This window comes from Sinocyclocheilus rhinocerous, unplaced genomic scaffold, assembly GCF_001515625.1.
Source record: "Sinocyclocheilus rhinocerous isolate Xijiao unplaced genomic scaffold, SAMN03320098_v1.1 scaffold1149, whole genome shotgun sequence".
Classification (NCBI taxonomy): domain Eukaryota; kingdom Metazoa; phylum Chordata; class Actinopteri; order Cypriniformes; family Cyprinidae; genus Sinocyclocheilus; species Sinocyclocheilus rhinocerous.
Window position 1 is genome coordinate 33,672 of NW_015664180.1, and position 10,908 is coordinate 44,579.

A 10,908-nucleotide genomic window follows, 5' to 3' on the forward strand; every position below is an offset into this window, starting at 1 on the left:
TATATATATATGTATATATAATAATATTATATATTACAAATATATAAATATATTTATATATATATGCATTTATAAAGTATACCTGCCTGTACATCATCTTACATTTCATACAGTTGACAAATATGATGCAGGGCAACAACTCCATAAATGCAGTTATGCCCTAAAATTCAAGATATTTCAATTCAATTCAAAATAAAAAAATGCTCCTGAATTAGTTTTTGTCTCATATTTATATAATATGATAAGCGATATCACATGAACAGCGAGAGCAATATCACATGAGTGCTGATTATATGTCCGAATAACGACTGCAAATGTGATTTCATACACTCATGAAATTAGTTTACAGTTCAGTAAATAAGAAATTAATATTGTTTTATATTTTAAACACAGTATTGTCTGTTTTTTTCAACAAAAATATTACCTAAAGCCACAGCAGAACTGTTGCACGTCTCTGAGCAACACAGCAATGTTTAGTTTCTGAATGAATCCATGTTTGGAAACGAATCGAGTGAACCAATGATTCAAAGGCACATTCATGAAGTGAGCCGTTTACTCAATTCCTGAATGAATCAGCCGTTTGAACGAATCGAATGAATGAAGAAAGGCATTAAGACATTTACCGCCACCTGCTGGCAGTTTTTGTGTCTTATTTAGAGTATTCTTTCATTTTAAAAAAGGGGGAAAAAAACTTTAAAGGGATAGTTCACCCAAAAAATTTAATTATGTCATAATTTACTCAAACCTGAATGATTTACTTTCTTTTGTGGAACATAAAAGGAGGTATTTTGAAGACTGTTGGTAACAAAGCTGTTTTGGTTACCAATGACTTGCATTGCATGAACGGAAAAAAAATGTTTCTCAAATTATGTTCTTTTACGATCCATAGTTTATGTTGGGCCGTTGTAGCTTAAACGGTTATGTGTAATACATTTTATGCTGAATCAAATAAAATATTTCTTTCTAAAGCTACTGTTTGTAATGTTTACTTAATACTTTCTCATTAACACAAAAATAGCTTTAAATAATCTTTAAGGGGAATTTTCATAGCCAAATTTAACTTGCGATTAATTAGATTAATTAATCGACACATCATGTAATTAATTCGATTAAAAATTTTAATCTATTGACATATAATATTTACATATTCATATTTATAACTACATATGTGTCAGGATTATGGACCTGTTTTGCCCCTGTTTCTCTTTCAGTGTTCCCTTATTTGGTCATGTTCCTGTTCTCGTTGTCTCATTATTAGTTGATTCCCCGCACCTGTCTGTCCCTCGTTAAGGTTAGTATAAATGTATAGTCTGCCTCATGTTTCCTTGTCGGGTCTTGAACGTCTTCCTTGTGCTCTGTGTCTCCCTGTTGGATTATTAAAGACTCTCGTTTTGTAAAATCTCCACGTCTCCTCGTCTCCTCGTTCCTTCCGTAAGCAAAGCGTGACAGTAGACCCGACCGAAACAGTTACCTCCGTATGTCTACCCTCCGTTTTTGTTTCTGTTTTTTTCCCTCAGTGTTTTGTTTCCTTTGTGTTTTCCATGGATCCCCTCTCCCGTCCGGAGTACCTCCTCCTCCTGCTGGAGCAGGGGGAGAGATCGCTCGAGGGCCATACTAGACTGTTCCTGGTCCTCGCTGCTCTAATCAGCTACCCGGACGACGCGATCTGTGCGTTCTACGACGCCAATTTAAACATCTTGTGCACAGCGCTGTTGTCCGAAGATGGTCCTCGAGCGAATTTCACCGTGAATTTCGAATTTTCATTGTGGAGTGGAAACTGGCGAGACACGGATCCCCGATCACCGTCTGTCCCAAGGGGGATCTCGCCAGTGCCACTCCGGACCCAGTGCCCAGCCCACCATCTCCCCGCTGCACAGAGTGCATGCCTGTGCCCACCGCTGACGGAGAGCTGGAGCCCGCCGCGACCGACGAGCCATTGCCACACGGAATGACAGAGCTGAGGATCGCCGCGGAGCCAAAGCTGCTGATGATGTCAGTCGAGGTGTGTGAGCTGGCAACAACGCCCACCACGAGGGAGAAAGCTGCGGATGGTGTGAGCGCGGAGAGGAGCTCTGCCCCCTGCACCGCGGCAAAAAAGTATGTCTTAAACTATTTTACACTTGAAATGGCTGTGATTGTTGTTGCTAGGAGGAGGCACCGCAAAGAACAGAGAGCGCGTGGTAGATGGGAGAGGATTTTTTACACACGTATTAATTTATTTGGAATGCTAGAAGAACACATTATCTGAATCCGAACATATCCTTACACTAATTTGCACTGCGCATGGTAGATTGCATTGGTCATTATGGAAGTGAGATGTTGCGTCTGTTTTCTTTAATTTGCGCATTGTCAGTAAATCACCCGCAGAAATTTCAATGCCCATCGGCGCTGTTTTGGACTTGCGCTCTACCGCGCTAATTTGCCCTGTTTAGTAAAACTGGTCCTACTGATTGTTAAATAAGTATGTACATAGTGTATATATTCCAAAAATAACTATATTCAAGTAGCTAATATTTGAAATAAGACAGCTTTATTTGAAAATAAATCGATATTATATAGAAGAGTTATAAAAATGCATGTAACCCGCTAGCATCATGATTGAGCTCAGGCCGTGCGAAGCCAAACATTACGGTCTGACCACGGCTGCAATTCTGGGCCAGTATTTCTCCCGTAGTTGTAGCTCAGATATCCACACAGTCATGAGGAAATGAAAATCCAGCTGAACGCATTGCCATTCAACCATATACAGTGGCAATTGGTCGGCAGCGCAAACTCTCCTAACCAAGGAGATTGTAATATCAGATAGCAGCGGCAGTTTCATTTTCCTGTATTTGTTGAAATACGCTCAATACCTGTTATGTAGTATACACTCGGGTGGAAATGAGACCGAAGCAGAGGGGCTAGAGTTCCTTGAACCCTCCCAGCCTTCGCCGGCCGTAATTTCGTCCCTGGTCTTCCGTCGTACAAGGCCTTCCTGAAGTCTGGCAATTTGCTTTACCGCACGGCGGTGTAAATATTTAATTGCCCCACGTCCGAAGCAAGGGGGCGGCCATGCATGGAATAAAGCACATGTCAAAACCCTTCCTCAAACCTGCACGCTCTGACTTGATGTGTGTATGTATATTCTCTTCATATTTATGCATCGTTCAGTGAGGAAACATGCAAACACATTCAGCACGAGCTTCTGGAGCTGGTAAATTAGATCAGAGTATGTAGCTGTGACCTCATGGCTGTGCCAGCAAGAGAAATGGACAGAAAAGAGGGGCAAACATAGAAAGGAGGCAGCGTGTGCATACGTGCATGCATTGGGGGGATTTGAGCCGAATATAAGATTGGACCGACTATAAGCGTCAAGTAGTTCTGCAATAAGGCCAGTTTCTTGCTGCCCACGAGCACATCATTAGCAGACTGCTTTATGCATGCGTATTTAAAATGAATTAGCACTCGTTTCTTCACTGGACTCCTTACTGTAATAACTATAAGCTGCATTTGGTTCTTTGAGGGCGAACTGAGGTTGTGAGAGGCTTGTTGGTGTATTTGTGCAACCCAATAAAGAAGCAAATGATAATCTTTCGCACGTTTGTGAGTTTGGTCTTAATCCGCCACAATTGCGAAAAGCAATTACACATTTTGTCAGTTTTTTTGGTTTCTATTTCTATACGGTGAAATCTCACTTGTCCAAATCATTTCAAATGGCTGTAAATAAAATATCAATTACATTTAGCTGTAATTTAGCTTTCAAAAAAAAAAAAAAAAACATTTTGTTGTTCTGTACACTAAAACATCAAGCGATGTTATTTTTTTCTATGAAGCCAAACATTACGGTCTGACCACGGCTGCAATTCTGGGCCAGTATTTCTCCCGTAGTTGTAGCTCAGATATCCACACAGTCATGAGGAAATGAAAATCCAGCTGAACGCATTGCCATTCAACCATATACAGTGGCAATTGGTCGGCAGCGCAAACTCTCCTAACCAAGGAGATTGTAATATCAGATAGCAGCGGCAGTTTCATTTTCCTGTATTTGTTGAAATACGCTCAATACCTGGCGTATACACTCGGGTGGAAATGAGACCGAAGCAGAGGGGCTAGAGTTCCTTGAACCCTCCCAGCCTTCGCCGGCCGTAATTTCGTCCCTGGTCTTCCGTCGTACAAGGCCTTCCTGAAGTCTGGCAATTTGCTTTACCGCACGGCGGTGTAAATATTTAATTGCCCCACGTCCGAAGCAAGGGGGCGGCCATGCATGGAATAAAGCACATGTCAAAACCCTTCCTCAAACCTGCACGCTCTGACTTGATGTGTGTATGTATATTCTCTTCATATTTATGCATCGTTCAGTGAGGAAACATGCAAACACATTCAGCACGAGCTTCTGGAGCTGGTAAATTAGATCAGAGTATGTAGCTGTGACCTCATGGCTGTGCCAGCAAGAGAAATGGACAGAAAAGAGGGGCAAACATAGAAAGGAGGCAGCGTGTGCATACGTGCATGCATTGGGGGGATTTGAGCCGAATATAAGATTGGACCGACTATAAGCGTCAAGTAGTTCTGCAATAAGGCCAGTTTCTTGCTGCCCACGAGCACATCATTAGCAGACTGCTTTATGCATGCGTATTTAAAATGAATTAGCACTCGTTTCTTCACTGGACTCCTTACTGTAATAACTATAAGCTGCATTTGGTTCTTTGAGGGCGAACTGAGGTTGTGAGAGGCTTGTTGGTGTATTTGTGCAACCCAATAAAGAAGCAAATGATAATCTTTCGCACGTTTGTGAGTTTGGTCTTAATCCGCCACAATTGCGAAAAGCAATTACACATTTTGTCAGTTTTTTTGGTTTCTATTTCTATACGGTGAAATCTCACTTGTCCAAATCATTTCAAATGGCTGTAAATAAAATATCAATTACATTTAGCTGTAATTTAGCTTTCAAAAAAAAAAAAAAACATTTTGTTGTTCTGTAACACTAAAACATCAAGCGATGTTATTTTTTTCTATGTTATTCAAGTTTTTAATTTCTATTTGTTGCATCACGCACCGATTTCCCACCCACACTATAATCCCATTTGTCGAAAATACAATTTGATTTATATTTGACTAAAAAAAGTTTGAGTGTTTATTAAACATCAAATAAATTCTGATTGGATGGGATTTTATTTCACGCAGTATTTCACTTTCATTGGGTACAAAAAAAAGTTAAAAGTTAAAAGTTTTTTTAACTCTTCTTAACTAGGCAGAACAGAAAGTGACAAGATTAAAGCTATTTTTTTCCATTTTAATTCAAGTTTTGTTGTTTTATGCTGTGCAGCCTCGTCCACAATAAAAACTCATTGTTATAAAAATCATTTTCAAATATCCTTGTCAAGTCACACCTATTTCTGTTGCAATTTCTATTACAGTCACTTCATGCAACATAGCCCTGCCTACAGTGAAATCTCATTAGTCCAAAGTCTTGTTTTTCATACATTTAAATAAAACAATCAGTTGTCATTTTGTTCACTATTGTGCTTTTAGTCTGGACAAACAAATTACTTGATGCTGTAAATTTGTTGTATCACTCCTATTTCTGACGCAATTTCTTTTCCAATCACCTCACACAGTGTAGCCCCGCCTACACTGGAATCTGATTAGTCTAAACACCAAATACGTTTTGAATGTCATTTTGTTCAGTATTGATTTTTTTAATGAAGTGAGTAAAGTGACGTGTGGCCAAGTATGGTGACCCATACTCGGAATTTGTGCTCTGCATTTAACCCATCCAAGTGCACACACACAGCAGTGAACACACACACACCGTGAACACACACCCGGAGCAGTGGGCAGCCATTTATGCTGCGGCGCCCGAGGAGCAGTTAGGGGTTCGGTGCCTTGCTCAAGGGTCTCACCTCAGTCGTGGTATTGAAGGTGGAAGAGAGCGCTGGTTATTCACTCCCCCCACCTACAATTCCTGCCGGACCAGAGAATCGAACCCACAAACTTTGGGTTACAAGTCCGACTCTCTAACCATTAGGCCACAACTACCCCTGGATAAACAAACTACTTGATGCTTTAATGTTGTTGCATCATACCTATTTCACACAACAAAGCTCCGCCTACAGTGATGTTTTATTAGTCTAAAGTCTTGTTTTTCATAAATGAAACACCCAATATGTTCTGATTGGTTGTCATTTTGTTCTGTATTGCACTTTAGTCCAGACAAACAAATTGCTTGTCGCATCACATCTATTTATCTTGCGTTTTCTGTTCCAATCACTTCACGCAATGTAAAAGTCCTGTTTGTCTTAAATGAAAAATCAAATATGTTCTGACTGGTTGCCATTTTGTCACTTCGCAGAACATTTTACTTTGACGGCAGAAAAAAAAAAGTGTATTACTTATAAAAATATACTTGTCAAATCGTGTCTGGTGCTAGTGTTACTTTAATAACTGCAAGCTGCTGGTGGACCGAGGGCGTGAGAGGCTGGTGGGTGTTCGGTAAGTTCGCCATCGCTTCTTTTGAAGAGTTTACAAATGGATGAGTGCTTCATCAAGCCCTGCCTTGAGAAGAACTCCATTATCTCAGCTAAGTATCTCACTTTGGCACCTGGGAGCCGCGCGAGTCGTGACCCCTCCCTCTACAACTTCAGACTCGAGAGAATGGAGGCCAGTAAGGTTTTCCATAATCAATTTACCTTCCGAGATGACTTTAAACCTTTTCCATCCCTCCCCCATGAGCTTCCTCCACTCTTCCCCTGTCTCTCCACCTCTCTCTTTCTACCGTTCTATCTCGCGTTCCTTCCCGCTCTCTCTCTCTTTTTCTCTCCTCCACTCCCACCTCAGTACATGCCAATGAATAATTCACCAGTCAATGTGGTGAAAGGTGAGGTAAACAAGTCTATTGCCTAATGTCCCGGGAGGATGGAGGGAAGGAGAGAGGGGAGAGAGAGAGGAAAGGATGTCTGAGCGTGTGTGTGAGGTGAAGATTTTAGGACTGTGGTTTACATTTCAATGTTCCTGAATCATTTGCACTTCGGTTGACCCTAAAGGTTATAAAGAGAGCAGATCACAACACAGATCTTTCTCTTGTGCAGCTTCTCTGTGCATTTCTTTCTCTTAAAGTGGCATTTTATGTGCATTTTTTTTATATAAAAAAGACTAGAACGTCTTCAAAACATCTCATTTTGTGTTCCAAAGTCATAACAGGTTTGGAATCACACTGTGGTGAGTGGAAAATAATGACTTTTGAGATTTTTTTTTACATTTTCTAGGTCAACTGTTTCTTTAAAAATGTCACTGCGTTGTGAAAAAAAGAAAAGAAAGAAAAAAAAAAGCACAACCTCAAATGCATTTTGACAGTTCATAGCTCGTCTGTATCCAGCCGGAGTCTTTTAGCAAATAAAACAGCAGCGTGTGAGCTACTTCTGATATGCGTGTGACTGAATAGCTGTGTGATTCAGACAGACTGTGCTGAATAGCCGGCTTTTTATGGCTCAGCGTCCAGTCCTCAAGATTGAAACGGCTGGACAAAGGCCACGTGCTGATATGCTGGCAATGCAGCTATTCAACAAAACAATATGGCCAAATATGCAGTTCGTAAGTTGAAGTGACCGATTTGTTCTTATTTGTTTGGAATCGATTTGATTGCCTTGTTCACTACTACTACTACTACACACACACACACAAAAAAAACTTTTCTGCTTATTATATGTTAATATTTGAAAAACCTTTGTCTGGCAGCAATTCATGTGGTTCGACCAACCAACAAACAAACAAACTAACAATCATTATTCAACCTCATAAAACACGCACACACACACACAAAATCTAACCTCATAACTGCTAATACTACAAAAACATTGTTGGTCACACCGCATGACTTGACGGACAAATGTGTGTGTGTGTATATATATATATATATATATATATATAAATTGAAATTGCATCCCTGCAATTTCACTGCCTTTATAACACAAGATTACTTCAGGTTGTAAATTGTTGTCAATTTTTTTTTTTTACTTGACAGTTACACCACGTGACATTTTTTAAGGAATAGTTCACCCAAAAATTATAATTTTGTCATCATTTACTCACCCTCATGTCGTTCCAAACCTGTATTAGTTTCTTTATTATGTTGAACATAAAAGAAGATATTTTGAAGAATTTTGAAGAAACAAAGGCTACATTCACACTTGTCAGTTTTTGGGATTGACAACCGCATATTCTTTACAGGTATGAGTCTCGAAATGTCCAGTTCACACAGCAGCTTACAGTTGTGTTTAGAATACTGTCTGTATGAACGTGCAACGGGAGTCAAGCCCGTATTTCCTTACCAGTAACTATAGCGACAGTGACCAAAGTCAAATCAAAGATGGCGACGTCCATAAAACTGAAAGTCATCACTTTTTGACATGACAAGAGTCCAATCGAGCCGCGAGTGCTTTCGTAAAATTTTCATTAACCAACAGCTGCTTTTAAATTTGGGTGGAGTGCGCACGCAGAACACAAAACTGACGGGAGCGGCTCTGGTGGAAAACTGACGGGATCTAAAACGTTCAGATGACACGCAGCTCATTTCTCCGTCACTGTTAGCGAAAAAACACGTGAGAACCGTAACACGCGGTAGACGCGCGTTTGTGCGGCAGAGCGGCTCTCTCTCGCACTGTATGACGTGACAGACAACCAGTTGTCCAGTCCTGTTACGTTCACACAGCGCGTGTGTTCTGAGAATGCGCTTGTGAATCCTGAAAATTTACAGGTATGAGTTCGGGTACAGAATGCGGTTGTCACGCCCGTAAATAACCGAAATGTGTGTGAACGTAACCGTATTAAGGACTCAAATACAGGACTGACAACCGTATTCTGCTGCTGTGTGAACGTGGCCAAACAGTTGTTGGTCCCCATTGACTTCCATACTAGGGAAAGAAATACTATGGAAGTCAATGGGGACCATTCATCTGTTTGATTACCAGCATTCTTTGTAAGAATAAGAAGCTCATACAGGTTTGGAACGACATGAGGGTAAGTAAATTGACAAAATTGTCATTTTTGGGTGAATTAATTCTTTAAAAAATGTCATGTAGTGTAACTGTCAAGTCAATAAATAGAAGCTTTAAAATGAAACTTTTTAATTTGAATTTTTTTCAAAACCACATGAAACCTAGAAAATACAAAGAATACATTTCTAAGTAAAAACAAGATTTTTATGCAACCCTTATGATAATACAGTGACCCCAGAATGTACAGTTGTATGAAAGTCATTGCAACCTCTGATTGCAGGAGGAACATCAAAGTAGAAAGAAAGTACAAAGAAAAAGTGCAACACTGAAAATAAGAGGTTTTCTGTGTGTGTGTGTGTGTGTGTACCTGTTTTTCTATTCTGGTGGGGACTTAAACCTGAATACACACAGACTCATGGGGACTCGTGTCACGGTGGGGACCTAAATTGAGGTCCCCACAGGTAAACAAGCTAATAAATCACACAGAATGAAGTTTTTTGAAAATCTAAAAATGCAGAAAGTCTCCTGTGAGGGGTAGGTTTAGGGGTAGGGTTGGTGTAGGGCAATAGAAAATACGGTCTGTACAGTAGAAAAACCATTATGCCTATGGAGAGTCCCCACAAGGATAGCTGACCAGACATGTGTATGTGTGTGTGTGTTATAGAGAAGTGTGTACTCACTGGCATGGTTTGACTGCCGTGCAAGGCGCTGATTGCGGACTGAGCTTCGGCATGTGTGGAGAACTTTACAAAGGCGCAGCCTGATAGAAAAAAGACACACACACAAAGGCACACAAACACTTTAACCACAGTGTTGAGAAGCACATTAAAACACTAGAGAGGCAGAAAGCCCTCCAACGGTCCTCTAGAGACTGTACTGATGCGAAAAGCGTGCTATTTACTGCCACATGCCCATCTATGCAAACAAAACGCAAAATACGGGATAATTGATATCGATTTAAACGCTGCTACAGAAATTCATCACGAGAATTCAAACCCATTTGGGATTCAAGAGCAGTCGTGTTGCAAGCTGTTGAAGAAGCTGTCAAAATATTAAGGATAGGTCTTAATGTGCCTTATACAAGCGTAACGTGTTTTATACAGTTTTTATTAAAGAATTAAGCTCTATTTTTGCTAGAAACTGGGTTTGAAATTAAACACATTAGGAGCTAAATGAAATGTAGTTTGTTTTTGTTTCATTGTACAGGGAATGTTTTGACATCTATCTTTTTCTTCTCTTCCATAAGACTGGATATATTCAAAGATCCACCCCCTAAGTAGCAGAAATAATCCTACAGCAATTTTCGTAACACTGGCAAGGGGAAAACTTGCACTCCCACAGTGCTTTTCCAAATGCCAGGCTGTATTAGCGTCTTACAGTGTCCCTAAAGCCTCGGTGGGCAAACAATGGAGTCTATAAAAAGTTTAATGCTCAAATATGTGCTTTTTCTCCGTCTCTTATGAGTCTTTAATGTTGAATGGCGACAACTCAGAACAAACTGTTGGTTCTTGGACAGCATAAAATGTCAATATAAAATTGTAACATTATATTTAAGAATACGCAAAAAGAAAAAAAAAGTAGGGAGAGGTTTGTTTTTATCTGCCAGAAATGATTGTGAAAAGTGAGTAACATTTCATATTTTTTAATGTTTTAAAAGAAGTCTCATGCTCACCAAGGCTGCATTTAGTTGATTAAAAAAAATAATAGTACAATTTTAAAGGGGTCATATGACGCGATTTCAAGTTTTCCTTTGTCTTTGGAGTGTTACAAGCTGTTTGTGCATAGATAAGATCCGTAAAGTTGCAAAGACTGAAGTCTCAAACCCAAAGAGATTTTCTTTCTAAAAGTTAAGACTCATCCACGCCCTCCTAAAACGCCTCATTCAAACACGCCCCCACATGTCTACGTCACTGTGTGGGAAGATTTGCATAACACC

General features: G+C 40.0%; 1 pseudogene; it reads right to left on the reverse strand.

Moving 5' to 3' along the window:
* Positions 1-10,908, reverse strand: part of LOC107729693 (CUGBP Elav-like family member 5) — a 233,862-nt pseudogene that overhangs the window by 32,926 nt on the left and 190,028 nt on the right.